Source organism: Aptenodytes patagonicus, chromosome 2, assembly GCF_965638725.1.
Source record: "Aptenodytes patagonicus chromosome 2, bAptPat1.pri.cur, whole genome shotgun sequence".
In the NCBI taxonomy this organism is placed as follows: domain Eukaryota; kingdom Metazoa; phylum Chordata; class Aves; order Sphenisciformes; family Spheniscidae; genus Aptenodytes; species Aptenodytes patagonicus.
Genome location: NC_134950.1, coordinates 101,150,434 through 101,166,495, shown reverse-complemented (window position 1 = coordinate 101,166,495; position 16,062 = coordinate 101,150,434). Strand labels below are relative to the sequence as shown.

General features: G+C 40.6%; 1 long non-coding RNA gene across 1 annotated transcript in view; it reads left to right on the top strand.

Moving 5' to 3' along the window:
* Positions 1 to 4,516: 4,516 nt before the first annotated feature.
* Positions 4,517 to 16,062, top strand: part of LOC143156709 (uncharacterized) — a 34,855-nt gene continuing 23,309 nt past the window's right edge. Inside the window, exon 1 of the long non-coding RNA XR_012994673.1 lies at positions 4,517 to 4,598. This is a non-coding gene — a long non-coding RNA (uncharacterized LOC143156709). The remainder of the gene's footprint in view (positions 4,599 to 16,062) is intronic.

Genomic DNA, 16,062 nt, shown 5'->3' with positions numbered 1-16,062 from the left:
GTGTAATATGAATCTTTGTTCAGTAAGTCAGTCCATAATATTTGTGGTTCTACCTAGTGCATCAAAGCCTCCCTTTCTTTCCCCTTCCCAAGTAATTGCAGGAAAATAGCCACCTCTGTGAAACAGGCCAAATGCACATCCCTGTAGTCAGTCTAGTTTCCTAAGGGTATGACCTATTTCATCCTAATGACTTCAGCAAGTGTATTTCTGCTGAAGAACTGGAAAATGTTCTTTACTCTCAACTAGCAGAACGAAATAACTCTTTCTGATGTCTGTAATTCCAGCTGCTCTCTTCACCAATCCATTTAGAAAAGAAATCCTGCATCTGTGATGGTGGATTAAATTCTTTTGTCTGTGCCGTGACTTTGAGGGAGACTTGTGCTCCCAAATCATCTAAGTGCTATTATAAATGCCACACTACTCACACAGCTGCTGGAGAGAACCTGTGTTCCCAAACAGCCTCATTTGACATTCTGGGTTTGTGAGTGAGAAATGTGGTGATTCACAGCAGCTGCTATAGAGTGAATATGGATTATTGACAGAATCATTACTATATTAGATATTTAAAAGTATCTTTTTTTCAGAAGATGTGAAGAATTTGGGGAATTATTGTATTTTATTTACCACAGAGTATGTTTCAGCACTGGTTTCACAAAGCATATTAGGCATACCTGTATATGTGGGCTTCTGGCCCCAGCTTCCTTGTGGAATAACTCATACCAGCTTATTTCTGTGTCCTGATTTTCTGCTCTTTGTGGATCATTTCTATAATGCTATGGTGTTTGACATGTATAGCAGTTTTCCTTCTCCTGTTAAATTGAGCTTAACAGTACTACCGTTTATGCTGTAAATTATAGTCACTTCTGTAGCATTTTTGTGTATCCAGAACAGATGGGAGCTTGCTTTCAAAACTCTTACAAATTGTTTGTTTACATTATATTGCTATTCCTTTATCTCAGTAATAGTAGTACTTCCAGAATTTCATTTTTGTGCTGCAGACTGTTTCCACCCCTCCTCCCTCTGTTTCTGAGAAATTGTCATGCAGAGATGGTGTCCTGGTTTTGGCTGGGATAGAGTTAATTTTCTTCCTAGCAGCTGGTACAGTGCTGTGTTTTGGATTTAGCATGAGAATAATGTTGATAACGCACCAATGTTTTAGTTGTTGCTAAGTAGTGCTTACACTAGTCAAGGACTTTTCAGCTTCTCATGCTCTACCGACTGAGAAGGCTGGAGGTGCACAAGAAGCTGGGAGGGGGCACAGCCAGGACAGCTGACCCAAACTGGCCAAAGGGATATTCCATACCATAGGACATCATGCTCAGTACATAAACTGGGGGAAAGCTGGCCGGGGGGGCCGCTGCTTGGGAACTGTCTGGGCATCGGTCAGCAGGTGGTGAGCAATTGCATTGTGCATCACTTGCTTTGTATATTCTATTATTATTATTATTATTATTATTATTATTATTATTATTATTATTATTATTATTATTATATTTCAATTATTAAACTGTTTTTATCTCAACCCATGACTCTTCTGATTCTCTCCCCCACCCCACTGGAGGGGGGAGTGAGTACGCAGCTGTGTGGTGCTCAGTTGCCAGCTGAGGTTAAATGGCAACAAATGGATAGTCTGAAGGTCCATCTAAAAATATGGGAAAGGGATACTGTACCATCCTGAAAGAGTATTCAAGAATCTCTGTGATTTTTTTCCAGTGACTAGGAACTTGTGATTGTATAACATGTATAGATACATGCAGTTGGTATGACCCATTGCTATAGGACTAGGATCATGTTATTCTTATTTCTCCTTTACTGTTGTTTCATCGCTTTCTTCCCCCATTCTGTTAGGAGTGTGGTTTAATGCATCCATCTTGAGGTCACGGGCATTCTCTGCCTGCTCTGCATTCACTCGTTTATTCCCATGACCCGAGTACGAATGGCTAGAAATAGTGAAGTAGAAAATTCTCAGCCAATAAAAAATGTGAGGAAGTGCAATGACATTTCAAAAGTACCTTCTGGTCTAAATATTACAAGATTGTTTGCATTCCCGGTTCTCAACTTCCTCTTTGTGTCAATGAGTGGTTATTTGGAGGACCACGGGCTGATGTACTCCCATATCAGTTTTGTTTTCCTGTGTGGAAATCCCTACCATCTTTGTCCATATGCTTGCTTTCTTATTCTTACACGCTATTCTAGTCCCTGCCATAAGGAGATGGAGAGAAAGCTTATATCTCACTTGCCATTCACAACATGGATATCAGAAAGAAGGTCATTAGACAAGATGAAGAGAGTGCTTGCAAAAAGTAGTCCATGACCGACAACTTTCCCTAATCTAAAATGTATTTGGAACCATTCTGAAGGGTGGAAAGAAAAGTGAGAGAAAAGTGTCTCATCATTTTCCAACCTCTCTAGCCATTGGATTTTTATAGGTCCCAAAAGCCGATGGGAAAGTCAACAATACATAACTAGTTGCCTGCAGAAAATTCAACAATCACTTAATTGTTTTGCGTTCTGGAAACAAAGCCATGAAAAACAAGTTCCTTCCTAAAGAGTTCCAGCTCTCTTCATAAACATGTATTTCATCCAAATAAACCAAACTACCCTGAAATGCCTGCTGGCATATGATGTATTGTGTTATAACATGATAAAATTACAAGCAGAAGGAAAAACACATGATGGTGTGAATGATAAAAAGTGACCCTGCTGGGTCTTCAGTAGAGATGATCCTGCATAGTGGTATGTCTGTCTCCCTGTTGAGCTCTTCCAGCCGCCGAACAGTCCATGTTTGTCAGCGTCCATAATGTCATGTTGACAGATACTCTCTGTGAGCCACACCTCTCCCGTCAGGGATGCTGAATCATGCTTCTCGGGGGGGGGGGAAGGGTGGACAGATGGGGGCATAGAATTGCAATGACAAGCAAAAATTATTCTTTTGAACACACGAATGAAAAATTATGACACTGGAAATGGTAATTGATGCCACTGAATTAAGACAACTTTAAATTAGAACCAAACACAAGCATAGAAACATGGTGTGAGCATTTAGCAAGTGCTAATATAGAGTCCTCATCTAGAAGACTTGTTCTGAACCTAATCATTTACGCAAACATGCACAGATCCTTGTTAAACTCTGGTAATTCTAATGGCCCTTATCAGTGTCTTAGTCATTCTTCCATAAAAGAAAATACTTCAGGGTAAAGATACTCCCAAAGAATACACATAATTCCTATAAAAATAAAAAATGAAAGTGAAATCACAGGATTTAGGTTCTAAGTACATTTCTGATACGGACTTTGTGGCAAAGCTGCATAACTTTGCCTCAGAGTTTCTATGGCAGCTCAGGAAACCTCGATCTACAAGTGTGAATTCTCTTTGCTATTTTGAATCTGTATTAAATTTCAAACTCCATTTTGTATTCTGAGCATTAAGCGAGTATATTACATCTTCACCTTTACTGAAGTAGGCTGGGAATGCCAGGAGACATTTTTGTGCTTTGCAGAAAGCCATCAGTGAAAGTTTGTTAGGCCTTGAAGATTAATTATTCAAATAAGAGTAGACAAAATATGGACTATCGCTTCAGGCAAACCAGTTGTTTAAGTCCATATTTTAGGTAGGTTGATGGCTAAGAATCACCATGGAAGCTGTGAGGAGGGGTCAGGGCGGCTTGCTGATTTAAGGACAGGAAATTTATAAATTGAAAGGCCTATTAGAGGTGGGATTGGATCCTGAGGAATGGCTGCTCAGGAAAACAATGGAGAGACAGAGATTTTCACTTTTTGCAGAAGAGGGTTTCCCACTTCTATTTATTTATTTACCACTGCTCGGTGATTCATGCCCATACATATCTTCCATTTTCTAATGAGCAGAGTAGTCTTTAGAAAAAAAGGGTGCTCAAATCTAGTGAGAAGGACAGGACTGTGGTTCCTAACTCAGCAGGACAGTTGCCTTGCAAGGCACTGGCTGGAACAGCTCCTGTTCTTTGGGAGCCATCAAACTTGCCTTCCTGCCCTTCAGTGAGCTCCTGAAGACAGGGAGCTGCCTTCTCATGCCATGTGAGCCAGACTCCTCTGCCTCTCTCCCTGAGGCTTGTTCATTTGCAGATTGTAGAAACATAATTCTTCTGTATTTCTATGACAATAAACACTGTCTTTAAAATAAAATGAGCAAAACAAGTTAAGACAAGCTCCTCTCAGTTGCCAAATAGTTTTTTCTCACAGTCATGTGAGAGTCAAGCAGACATGCTTTCTGTCAGCCCACAGCTGCAAGTGTTTTTGCTGTAATCAGCCCTGTGTATGCTTTGAGTTACGTAGTATGTAGTACGAAACACTGCTAAATGCTTAGATATTTTCTACCTGAAAACAACATGTGACAGAATTTTTATGCTGGTGATGTGTGATATATATTTGATAGAAACTCAAACAACATATATTTCTATGTTACCTGAGAAAATTTTAATAGAGCGTATGATGTATGGTCACTTCTTTACACTGACTGTGTTATTTCTCTGAAGGCCCTGAGGGAAATCCCTGCCCACGGCCCAGGAGTCCCACTTCAGCCCAGACCCGTCAGTCCCTGCCCCAGTGACAAAGTCAGTGCAGGTATGTCCTTAAGGTACATAGGCTGTAAAAGCACTGTTCCAGAAAACTTCTCTCTGCATCTGTTTCGGTTCTCATTGGTACATTTACACAGCTCTGCAAAACCGGCCTTGTCCTTTTGGTTACATCTATTCCCCTCAATGCTAGGGCATGCCATTCCCAGGGTGGTGTTAAACTGCTTTAGAGTTAACAGTGCAGCAGATTGGGGACCAGACCACTTTTTTACTTCTTTTAAAATCTTTGCATCTTAAGAAAGACATCATTGTCTTCTGAAAGACAGAAAGGAGGTGTGTAGGAATGTATTCATAAAGTAGGGCCTCTCACATTTTCAGGTTATCAACCACATGTTAATAGAGAGGATATTTCCCATCACAGACCCATGTCATCCATGTGTTAACCACAGCAATGGGTGATGTGGTAAACTAAGACTACAAGACAAATAAATACATTTATCTCTTTTATATAAAGCTTTTCTAAAAAGCTTATCTAAAAGCATTATCTAAAGCATATCTATCTCATTCATCTAAAGCTAGATAAGTAGGGATTTTTTTTTTTCCCATTTGAGAAACATTAACAGCAGCCTTCAGGACTTGATTAGGTTTCTTCTTCTGCGTATCCTTTGTCCACATCGCACATACATTAATGTCTGCTTCTTCTTTCCCCTGCAATTTTTTGCCCAGCCATCTGACCTTATTGTCTTGATTAAGTATGCTGTGGACTGGTTTCTTTTTCTCCTGAACGGATTTCCTTATCTTCTGTCTCCTGCTTCCCTCCCTGAGAATGCATTCTTGAAAGATTACCGTGAGGGAGTATGACCTAGAATAGGACTTAGTTTATCAGTTACTAGGCTACAGGCATAATTAAATCCAGTATAATATAAATGCAGTTGTCCAAAATTTTTGTAATTCTTAAGCTTTCTATGAAAAAAATAAATTGCATTAATTAATGCAGAAACTGGTGAGTAAAATTCTATCCCCATGTGAATTTTAGTGTGGGCAAGAGCAGTGTGAACATTTCTCTGTCCCCCATCTGTGGACAGTGCTTTTCCTGAGACAATACTTTTACAATCTGTGCAACTTACTGACATAATGACATTGACCATGAAATTGTCAGGGTGCAGCGGCTCCCTGAGGGACAGGGACAGGGTCAGATGCATCTGATGTCTTCCATCATTAGCTTTGGATTGTCACTTGCTTTTTGTCCTTTGATTGTCTCTGGAAAGAGACCACCTGTGAGGTTGTCAGGTGTTCAGCAGGAATTGGAGTTGCACCTACAGTAAATTTAAAATGCTGGGGCAGATGCATACAGTTTCCGATGCATATCCATAGTTCATAAAAGTAAGCAGAGAGCCTTGGTCATAACTTGACCAAGTTTTACTCATTTAACTTGGTCAAAATACCTTGCTTTTACCTGAAATGAGTTCTACCCTTCAGATGATCCAAATATTATTTGATAATTTTAAAAGACAAGCTAAATTGGTATACTCTAAAGCAGTTGATGCATTAATTCTATTGTACGGACATGATATACAGTCTTCCTTTTCAGGATGTAACTTTATTATAGGTAAGACTGGTTTATTGGCAGACCACAGGAATACAATTGTGCTCTGTTTTACACAAAATGTCATAAATAATATACTCTGAAATGCTCCTCACAGATATAGAAGACTATAAATTACAGAAAGTAGTTGTGTAAAGACATTCTACAGTGAGTCAGTCAAGGCGGTCAGCCGATAACACAAAGAAAAAAATTAAAAGATACTGGCCAGGGAGAAAATCTATGCTTTTGATTGAGATTTGAAAAGAGGGAATGAATTGATGAGGCAGAGAGAAAGCGGCAATCTGTTTCAGATGGCAGGTTACAGATGAGAAGGTGTTTACAGCAAGAGTAGTAAGTGTGAAGGAACAGAAAGAAGCCTGGCTCTAGACTGCAAAAGGAGAAACAGAAGAGGGAAGAGAAAGTGTGTTGAGCTAGGGAAAATCCATGGGTTTGGAAAGCAAGGCTTCCAGCTGGATCATGTACTGTGTGAGCAAGACTTTAAGAATCAAAGTAGTTGTGAAGAAAAGAACAGAAAGATGGTGGTAAGACTGTAAAAGGGCTATTGTGAAAGAGAAGGCATTCAAAGGTGCATTTGTGGGGTAATGATACACAGATTTGTGCACTGGAGATTGAATCCTGTCTCGTGCTATGCTATTGCACAACAGCAAAAGGCTGCACAGCCTATCCTCCCAAATATCTTTTCAACCATGTTGAATTGAAACAGAATAGAGTATTTTCTTATTGCTCAGAAAACATCCTGGGCTGGGGAGATTGACCAGCATAGAACTTATTCATTGCGAATCTAAGGTGAAATTGTCTGTCAGTAATAACCAAGCTGTAGCTAGCTTGCAGCCATGCTGTAGGCAGAGCCCTGCTCTCCTGTCACGCTGTTCCCTCCTTACATTTCATGCTGTACCTGTAGCCTGCAGTGGAACACTTCTCTTTCTCTGGTGCAGTGAAGTGACTCAATGAGCGTCTGGGTGGGTGAGATGATGTCTTTTTTATCTCTTAAAACATCACCCAGGAAAGGACTAGAGTTAAGAGGTGGGATACCTGGAAGAGGAAGGTGGTAGGTCACAAGATTCAGGCAAAGGAGTAAAAGCTCTCTCCAACAGGTTAGCATGGTAGTTGCATACCACACCAAGTCATGCCACGATACGCTGCCTTTCAGCAAGGCAGAGATTTACTATATTTCTCGGTAATTAGTATATTTACAAAGGTTGATTCCTGCAGGGCAGTAGAGGAATTAATGTTGCCTGAAAATGTTCTGTTTGTACCTAGCTTTGTATTTATGAAACTTTAGCACAGAAGGCTATGATACCTTTTAAGAAGAATGACTTGATTGGTGTTAAAAAAAATGCAAACAGGAAACTCCTGCTAGAGTAGCCACATGGAGCAGAACAGATTTCCGTAGAAGTGCCTTATTTGTGAATGTCAGTACTGTGTCTTTGAATAAGATGTTGAAATACAGTATGGGTGTGCTACTTATGCGCATTTCCAGAAAGGTACAGCTGGCAAAAAACAAAAGAGCTGAAATAATAGGTAGCAAAAATTTAATGGAATAAGGGAGGTCAAGCAGAACCAGTCTGTCAGTCACTTACCAATAAACAAAAGTAGACATCTAAGAAGAGGTCATTTATACCATGTTCTCTCTGGAAGTCAAAAACTCTTAATTCATTATGGAATGAGGCTCTACATGAGCACAACTCCTAGTTTGATCCCAGTTTGGCTTTTTTCCTAAAGATCTCATTTGTGGCACTTTTTTTTTTCAACATTTTTTCAACATTTATTTAGATTTTAATTCAGAAAATGTTTATTACTGAATTTATGAGTATTTTTTTCCTAAATTGCAGTGAACTTATAAAAATGAGAAGGGTCATTGTAACACAGGCTAATTAGAATACTTTTCAGTCAGTGGTGGTCTTGCTGATTCCAGCAAAAGAAGATTCACCTGTAACAATCAGAAGAATCAAAATGCACGATTTATTGTTTCTGAGAACTGCTTCTACATTAAGTACTCATGGCAACAATGGAGGTAGAAAAACAACTTCTTTTTGCAAACTTTTCACAACTCCTAGAAGCAAAAAACCAGCAAAACTCTTCTTGTTTGATAGTTCCTGTTACAGCCAGCAGTCTCTGTCCGCCTATAAACTAGTAAATGGGACAAGAATAGTTCTCCCAAGTACTATTACATTACTGTATGGTAAAAGCACTCCATTGTTCAGGTTCCCATAGTAAATATTCATGCTTTTATGGGTTCCTGTATCTGCAAGACCTGGTTAGCTATGCAATCAGCTATGCAATGGTTTGTAGATTGGCAGATGGGTAGTTGTGGCCTCTATCAGCCTGACACCTTGTTAAGCTAGTGGCTAACAAATAGGTCTGTAAAGCTATCATCCTGCACATTTTGAGCCTTTCAGTGAAATTGGCTAGCCTGATGGCTCAGTGATTATCATATTCATAGGAAGATATTCCAACAATATTGACCACCTTCAAAAGGCTCAATTTATTTTTAAAAATTGACATTTTCTTAGGAGAAAAAAGTTTCATTTGATACTTCCAAACAGCATTGTTATACTTTAAAGATGTTTTCTGACATAGGGAAAATACTCTTAAAAGAATGAGTCTCTATTTTTTTTAGAAATGTTTTTTAAATGTCTAACATTCTTTTGTTGAACTCAGAGATAATTGCTTTAGAAAAAACAAATTCACTTAACTTAAACAGAGAGTTTTTCTTCAGGTGAGTCTACCATTATGGGGCTTTTTTGTTCATCAAAGTTCTGATCCATGAGGTCGGTGGAAACCTTTGCACTGAAATCATGAATGGGTTTTGGGTTAAGCAGTAGTCAATTAGCATTTATATGTGTAGACCACTTGAAAGAGTTATGTGTGATGGAGACCAAAATGTGGATGGGGAAATCAAAGAATATCAGAGTTTGAGTAGAGGCCAGAAACTGAATGTTGCTTAGCAGTGAATATACTGTGGGATTTCAACACATAACAGCTCTCTCACAGGCACAAAATTTAACTGCTCACTGGTTATATGCTGCACTTGAAACAACCATTAAAACAAACATTAGAATGGGAAAAATCTGCTCTGTAAATAGTCAATAGTGACTTTCTCAATGAGGGTGCTTCTGTGCAGCAGAAGAAAAGAAAAGCTAAGCTTGCATTTTAATAACTATTTGAAGATTTTCTTTAAATGGATAAAGTTTCCTGCTAAGCAGCTCACATTATTTTTCTTTTCATCCTTGTTTGCCTGACAGATGAATTTAGAGCCAAACAAAACCTGAAGGTACGTGAAAGAAACCTGAAGTATTGCAATTCTGGCTGGCAGGGTCAATTACAAAGTCTTGATCTGAAGAATTGAGAAAGTTGCATGAAAAAAGGATCTGGATCTGAGAAGGTGTACATGAGAAGGAGCCTATCATGTCTGCGTACTGCAATAGATTGCTTCCCTCCATGGGACCAGGCATGTGAGTCTCTGCACAGATATGCTAGGACTTCCAGGAAACCTCTCCAACTTGTGCTCTCACATGGAAGCGACGCACATTCAGGCAAGGTACTGCATTAATAGTGCCAGTAGCTTCAGCTGTCCTGTGGGAGGCTGAGAGTGGTGCAGGAGATAGAAAGGCCTGTGCCTCTGAAAGCACAATCCAGCCCAGACTGTTCACGCGTACAGCTTTGCATCATATATGCCTTTGGGATGAGAAAAGACAGAGCCGTGGGAGCTGCACTGTCCTTGGGGACCCTAGGAGTTAAGCTGAATCAGTAGGAATTAAGTAGGAGGCAAAACCCGCTGCAGTTCTTAGAATCATAGAATCATAGAATCATTGAGGTTGGAAAAGACCTCTAAGATCATTGAGTCCAACCGTCGACCCAACACCACCATGCCCACTAAACCATGTCCCTAAGTGCCTCATCTACTCGTCTTTTAAATACCTCCAGGGATGGGGACTCAACCACTTCCCTGGGCAGCCTGTTCCAATGTTTCACCACTCTTTCAGTAAAGAAATTTTTCCTTACATCCAATCTAAACCTCCCCTGGCGCAACTTGAGGCCATTTCCTCTCGTCCTATCGCTAGTTACTTGGGAGAAGAGACCAACACCCACCTCACTACAACCTCCTTTCAGGTAGTTGTAGAGAGCGATGAGGTCTCCCCTCAGCCTCCTGTTCTCCAGGCTAAACAACCCCAGTTCCCTCAGCCGCTCCTCATAAGACTTGTTCTCCAGACCCTTCACCAGCCTCGTTGCCCTTCTCTGGACACGCTCCAGCACCTCCATGTCCTTCTTGTAGTGAGGGGCCCAAAACTGAACACAGTGTTGGAGGTGCGGCCTCACCAGTGCCGAGTACAGGGGCACGATCACTTCCCTACTCCTGCTGGCCACACTGATATTTCTGATACAGGCCAGGATGCCATTGGCCTTCTTGGCCGCCTGGGCACACTGCCAGCTCATGTTCAGCCGGCTGTCAACCAGCACCCCCAGGTCCTTTTCCGCTGGGCAGCTTTCCAGCCACTCTTCCCCAAGCCTGTAGCGCTGCATGGGGTTGTTGTGGCCGAAGTGCAGGACCCGGCACTTGGCCTTGTTGAATCTCATACAATTGGCCTTGGCCCATCGATGCAGCCTGTCCAGGTCCCTCTGCAGAGCCTTCCTACCCTCGAGCAGATCAACACTCCCGCCCAACTTGGTGTCGTCTGCAAACTTACTGAGGGTGCACTCAATCCCCTCATCCAGATCATTGATAAAGATATTAAACAAGACCGGCCCCAGTACTGAGCCCTGGGGAACACCGCTCGTGACCGGCTGCCAACTGGATGTAACTCCATTCACCAGGGATTTGTCATTAAATGCAGAAATCATAGAAAAGACACTTGAGGGAGGGAAGGTCATTGGGCTGAGAGACGATACACTGTGAGGCAAGCTGAAACTCTTAGACTGCAAAGGTTTAATCACGTCCCTTTCTGCATTTAATGACAAATCCCTGCGACCTCCTTTCCTTCCAGGGTTGTAAGATTTTAGGGGCAAGAAACTTCTTTGTCCAGCACCTAAAACAATGGGGTCATGGTACAGGAGGCAGGTTCTCATAAACCTAAGCTTGTAGTGCTGCCTAAGAAGAAACTCCTGTAATAGTGCTATTTTTCTCCTGTCCTCACACACGATTACTTAGAGACAAGAGAAAAAGGGCAGTGAGAGGAGTCTCCTCCCTGATGGTCTGTGGGAGCTCCATAGCAGATTCTTTGGTGACTGGTAGGATGCTGAGGGGAAGAAAATGGGCTCTCCTCTGGGGAAGAGGAGAGTCCTGCTGGGCTCAGCCCTCCAGCTGATGCAGTGACTTCATCAGAGTGACTGTTGACTGGGAGTTAGATGCTCCCTGTTTTGCACCTCACAGGGAGGATGGTGCTGAAGTCTTGCATTTTTTATTTGCTGACGCTTAATGCTACTTTGCAAAGACAGTGATTCCCACAATTCTTCTTCATCTAACCTCTAAATGAGGTCTTCCCTGTGTATGTGCAGTTTTGTGGCATCTGTTTATAGAAGCACACTCTGTTTGCTGACTCTCCTTTCTCTTCCTCTCTTGGACAGGCTAAGTTCTTCCCTAGTGCCAGCCTGGTGCAATGACCTGTGTATCTTCTCCATTCTCTTCTGCCAAGAGGAAAAATGTTGTGTGCTCTCCATGTGCATGATTGGGTGGCTGGCTGCAAAGGAGAAGGACACCAAATATTTGCATGCTTAAAACCAATAATTCTTCACTTCTCTTGTTTTTCATCTCCCTGAAGTGAGTCTTCTTACGTAATGCTGGCAGGGGTAATTCAATGTCTCCCTTCTTTGCATGGGGAGGTACCACAGTTGGCCCATGCTGGATTGCTGCTGGTCATTCAGGTAGCACAGGTATCTCTGCATTATGCTGGCCTGCCTTGTCAATATGCAAATCTTCTACTCTGGGCTTCTTCTGTTACATGTAGTATTACCTTATTTCACAGCGGTTTCATATTAATTAGGGGATAGTTCTTAGAAAAGGGGGGGGGACATGTCAAAGACAGTGATTCCCACAATAGGTAAAGCACTGCACTGAATGCTCATTAATAAGACACAGCTTGCAAAGTCATAATGATAATAGAAACAGCAGTGACCATGTCCTGCGTCAGTGCTTTGTGTGAATATATGTTTCAAATGCATGCAAGGGATCCTATTAGAGCTTTAAAATAATTTTAAAGGCTTTGCCTCAGCAAGTTTTCATGCTCATTTAAACCCCTGGTTTATCATTATGAAGTGTATTAACGTTCCCATGTTTAATGCTTATTTCTGTCCTGAGAGAAACAAACAAATAATACTTTGCAAATGGGTTTCTTGGGAAAGGAGGCTAAGTGGCAGCAGGGTATCGTTTGCACTTATAGCTGATTGCTTTAAAAAGCTGTTCTAGAGTTCAAAAGGTGAAAAAACCAGACTTGGTGAACATGTGCATTTTACTTATTTTCCTTTTTGCTCAGAATTGATTTACAGAGCAGTCTTTTGACAGGCATGAGGCAATGCCAGTTATTCAAGTCTTGCATGAAAGAGGAGAAAGTTGTAAGTCATATTTGCACAGTATTTCTGTGAGACTGCTAGCCTCAAGTGTAGGCTGCTCCCTGCTGCTGCTACTATATATACCTCATGAAAGACTGGTTTAAAGTGTGATGAAACCATAGCGGGAAAAGATGTGTTCCTTTTCCACAAGCATTTAGAAACAAATAAGCATCTTTCTGAAACAATAGTGTCTCCCATGCCAAAACATGGGCATGCAACTGCCCACAGCAAAGGTTCATGTAAGGCCATTTAGAAATGTGTATTACAGGAGTGAATGAAGTTCAGAGAGTGTTGTTTGAATGGAAAGGTATGTGAAAGTAATGGAAGAAGAAAGTGGAAATAGTGGGTGAAAGAAGCAGAGAACAGTCCTTGGGAGTGTGATCCTGAACAAGCACATCATGCTATGGGGCCTTGGAGCGGTGAGAAGAGACGTTGTCTCTTGCTGAGCACCAGTGTATTCAGGAAACAGAACTTTGTAAATAAGCAGGAAGGCAACAGGGATATTTTGTTCCATCTCTGATTTATTTTCCTGAAAGAAGTAATGTCTAATATGGAAGATATTTCCTGTACATTTACTGCCATTGGGTACAGTTAGTATTCAGACTTCATTTCTCCTAATCACCCACTGCCAATTGCAATTCTTTTTGGAAAAGCAAATATTGATTTTTATAATGTGGGAAAAGTCAGCTGAGGGCTCAGATGAAGACCATCACATTTTGTGTGATCTAACCTGCTTTTCAAGTGGAAAAGACTAGTACATTAATTTGACAGTGTTTTAATACTGAATTTAACTGAATATGCAAATCTTTGAGAATAAATGCTCAGTCAAACCAGTTCTTAATATCTTGGTGCCTATTTCTTGGGATTTAAACAAAAGTAGCTTGGCTTTTCAAATAGCTGAATACTTGCATCGTCTCTTGGCTTAATAAGCACATCTTCTGTGACACTGTCACAGTACAACTCATTTATAAATCTGTCCTTATAACATCCATGGAATTTGCTTGTTATAGAAATGTGTTGTGGCAGCGGGAGGAGGAAAGGTTATAAAAAAAATTATTGTAGCTAGGGATCTGAATCACTGCAAGGCTTTATACTAAAATTGCCTCGCAGGAGGTACAGCAATTCTGCACAAAGACTACAATTTATAAATGGAAACTTTTACTCTACAGCACTTTCTCCATGCATGATTAGGCTGCTTTAAAAAAAAAAAAAAAGGCAGCCATGGTGCAATGCTAACACTTATGAGTGATGCATGATTGATGATCCCCTAAAGGCAGTAAGAGAGAAAATTACCTCCTTCCCTCATTTAAGGACATTATTAGAAGACTCAATGAGTTCAAAGCTCAGGAAATTATGTTAAGAGGACTGAATCAGGCTTTTACAAAAACCACGATAAATTATTTTCTCAGCAGTTCAAGGGTAAGATTTCTTTTAATGCACTGAAAAAGAAGAAGAAAACTTTGACACACTGTTACATGGTACTCTTTAAAAATATCTGTCACATCATTTGTGATTTACTTGCACAGGTACTATTCTCTCCACATACTAAATGGACTGCAATCTGCAACCAATGCAAATTAATATTACATTTTAAATGCTATGTATGTCCTAGTATCTCAATGTGAAAAGTAAAAAGATCCTTCTTTCAACCGTAAAGGTAACATGATATGCTGGGAAAGAACAGGATGAGCTAACACCGTTCAAAACATCAGTGTTTTCCCCTGCGGGGTTTAAGAGCGAGACCAAGTCACTGGCAGCTAGCAATGTACACTTCTACTGCTAGGGAGAGGAAAAATGGGAACAGTACTAAACAGATCTAAGGGTACTTATTTTCCTTCATTTTTTGCCTTACATCCTCTGTAATTAACTGTTTTGTGGCACCGCTCTAGCATCAGTCAGGAGCCAGTACGCTGCAGCTCATCAGAGGGATAGCTGGCTCTGTCCTGTCACAATCCTACTGGGGTATGCATGGCTGCTCCTTTTTACTAGTTTCAGAAGGAAACAAGACTTACACAGTCTCCCTCTCTGTATCTGTCTGATCTGTGCCTGATGACTTTAGCAGAAGATGTCTGAATGATTCAAAATTTGGAAGAGGTAGCTGTCTCAAAGGTATTACGTTCTATACAATTTCCAGGGGACAGAGAAGAGGCAGCTTCAGCAGCCTTGTAAAGGGAGTGTCCACGGTAGCATGAGCTCTGCCCTTATGAGGCACAGGGGAATGTATGTGGGAGAGTCTGTATGTTACAAGCACTCCAAATGGGAAGAGCATCAGCTGGAACTGACACCGTGTGAGGTGCCAGCGAATCCAGCCACAAGAGACATCCTTCGGAAATCAGGTTTCATTGCTCTTGTTACTTTAGAATTTTGTAAAGTACGATTATCGTCACCTGAGCTGAACAAAACACAAGTTCCTGATTCCAAAGGTGTCATGTTTTATCACAGCCTTTAAAATAGGGGAACATTTGACGACCTACAAAATACACTTTGTCTCAGTTTATAACCAAAATCCCCTATGGGAGTAGTCTCCAAGTATGACACTAAATATCCTTAACTTATGTCAGTATTCATGGATGTTATGCTTAAGAAAACCTGTATGTGTAAGCCTAAATATCTTTTTAGTTAATGTGGATCACACTGGACTCATAACATGTCTCTGCCCTATCACAATGTCTTAATGTGAGTTTTTAGTTGTCTTTTTTGGGATATGGGAACAACTTTGAGATTTTTGTATTCAAGTAGGAGAGAAAAAATATTTCTCACCTACCTCCAGACAGGAAGCTAAATTGGCAATTTTCTTATTGCAGAACATTTATTTGATGTAATAAAGAAATAAAACCCTAAAATCCCACATTATCACCTGCCATTTAATAAAAATAAGCACAAATAGTATATTAATGATAGACCATCTAATTTACTTGTTGGCTTTTGAGCAACTTACACCTGTCCCCTTAATTGGCTTAACATCTCCCCTTCAAGGACCTGAGATTACTTCACCAACTCAGACAAATTACCTGCATTTTAATAGAATCATAGAATCACAGAATCATTGAGGTTGGAAAAGACCTCTAAGATCATCAATTCCAACCGTCGACCCAACACCACCATGTCCACTAAACCATGTCCCTAAGTGCCTCATCTACTCGTAGTCACTTAAGCTTTAAGAATGACATGTGAATCAATTCTCTGTAGTCTTGGTCAAGACTAATACTTTCCTAATACCACATCTTCACAGCATCATAAAATAATATGAATTTCAGTGAGTTTGTTGAAGCTACCAGGCAGAGCTGAACATTCCCACTTTCCCTTTACTATATGGAAATAGTTTTTTTTTTTCTCTACACAAAAAGTATCCACTCTTTTT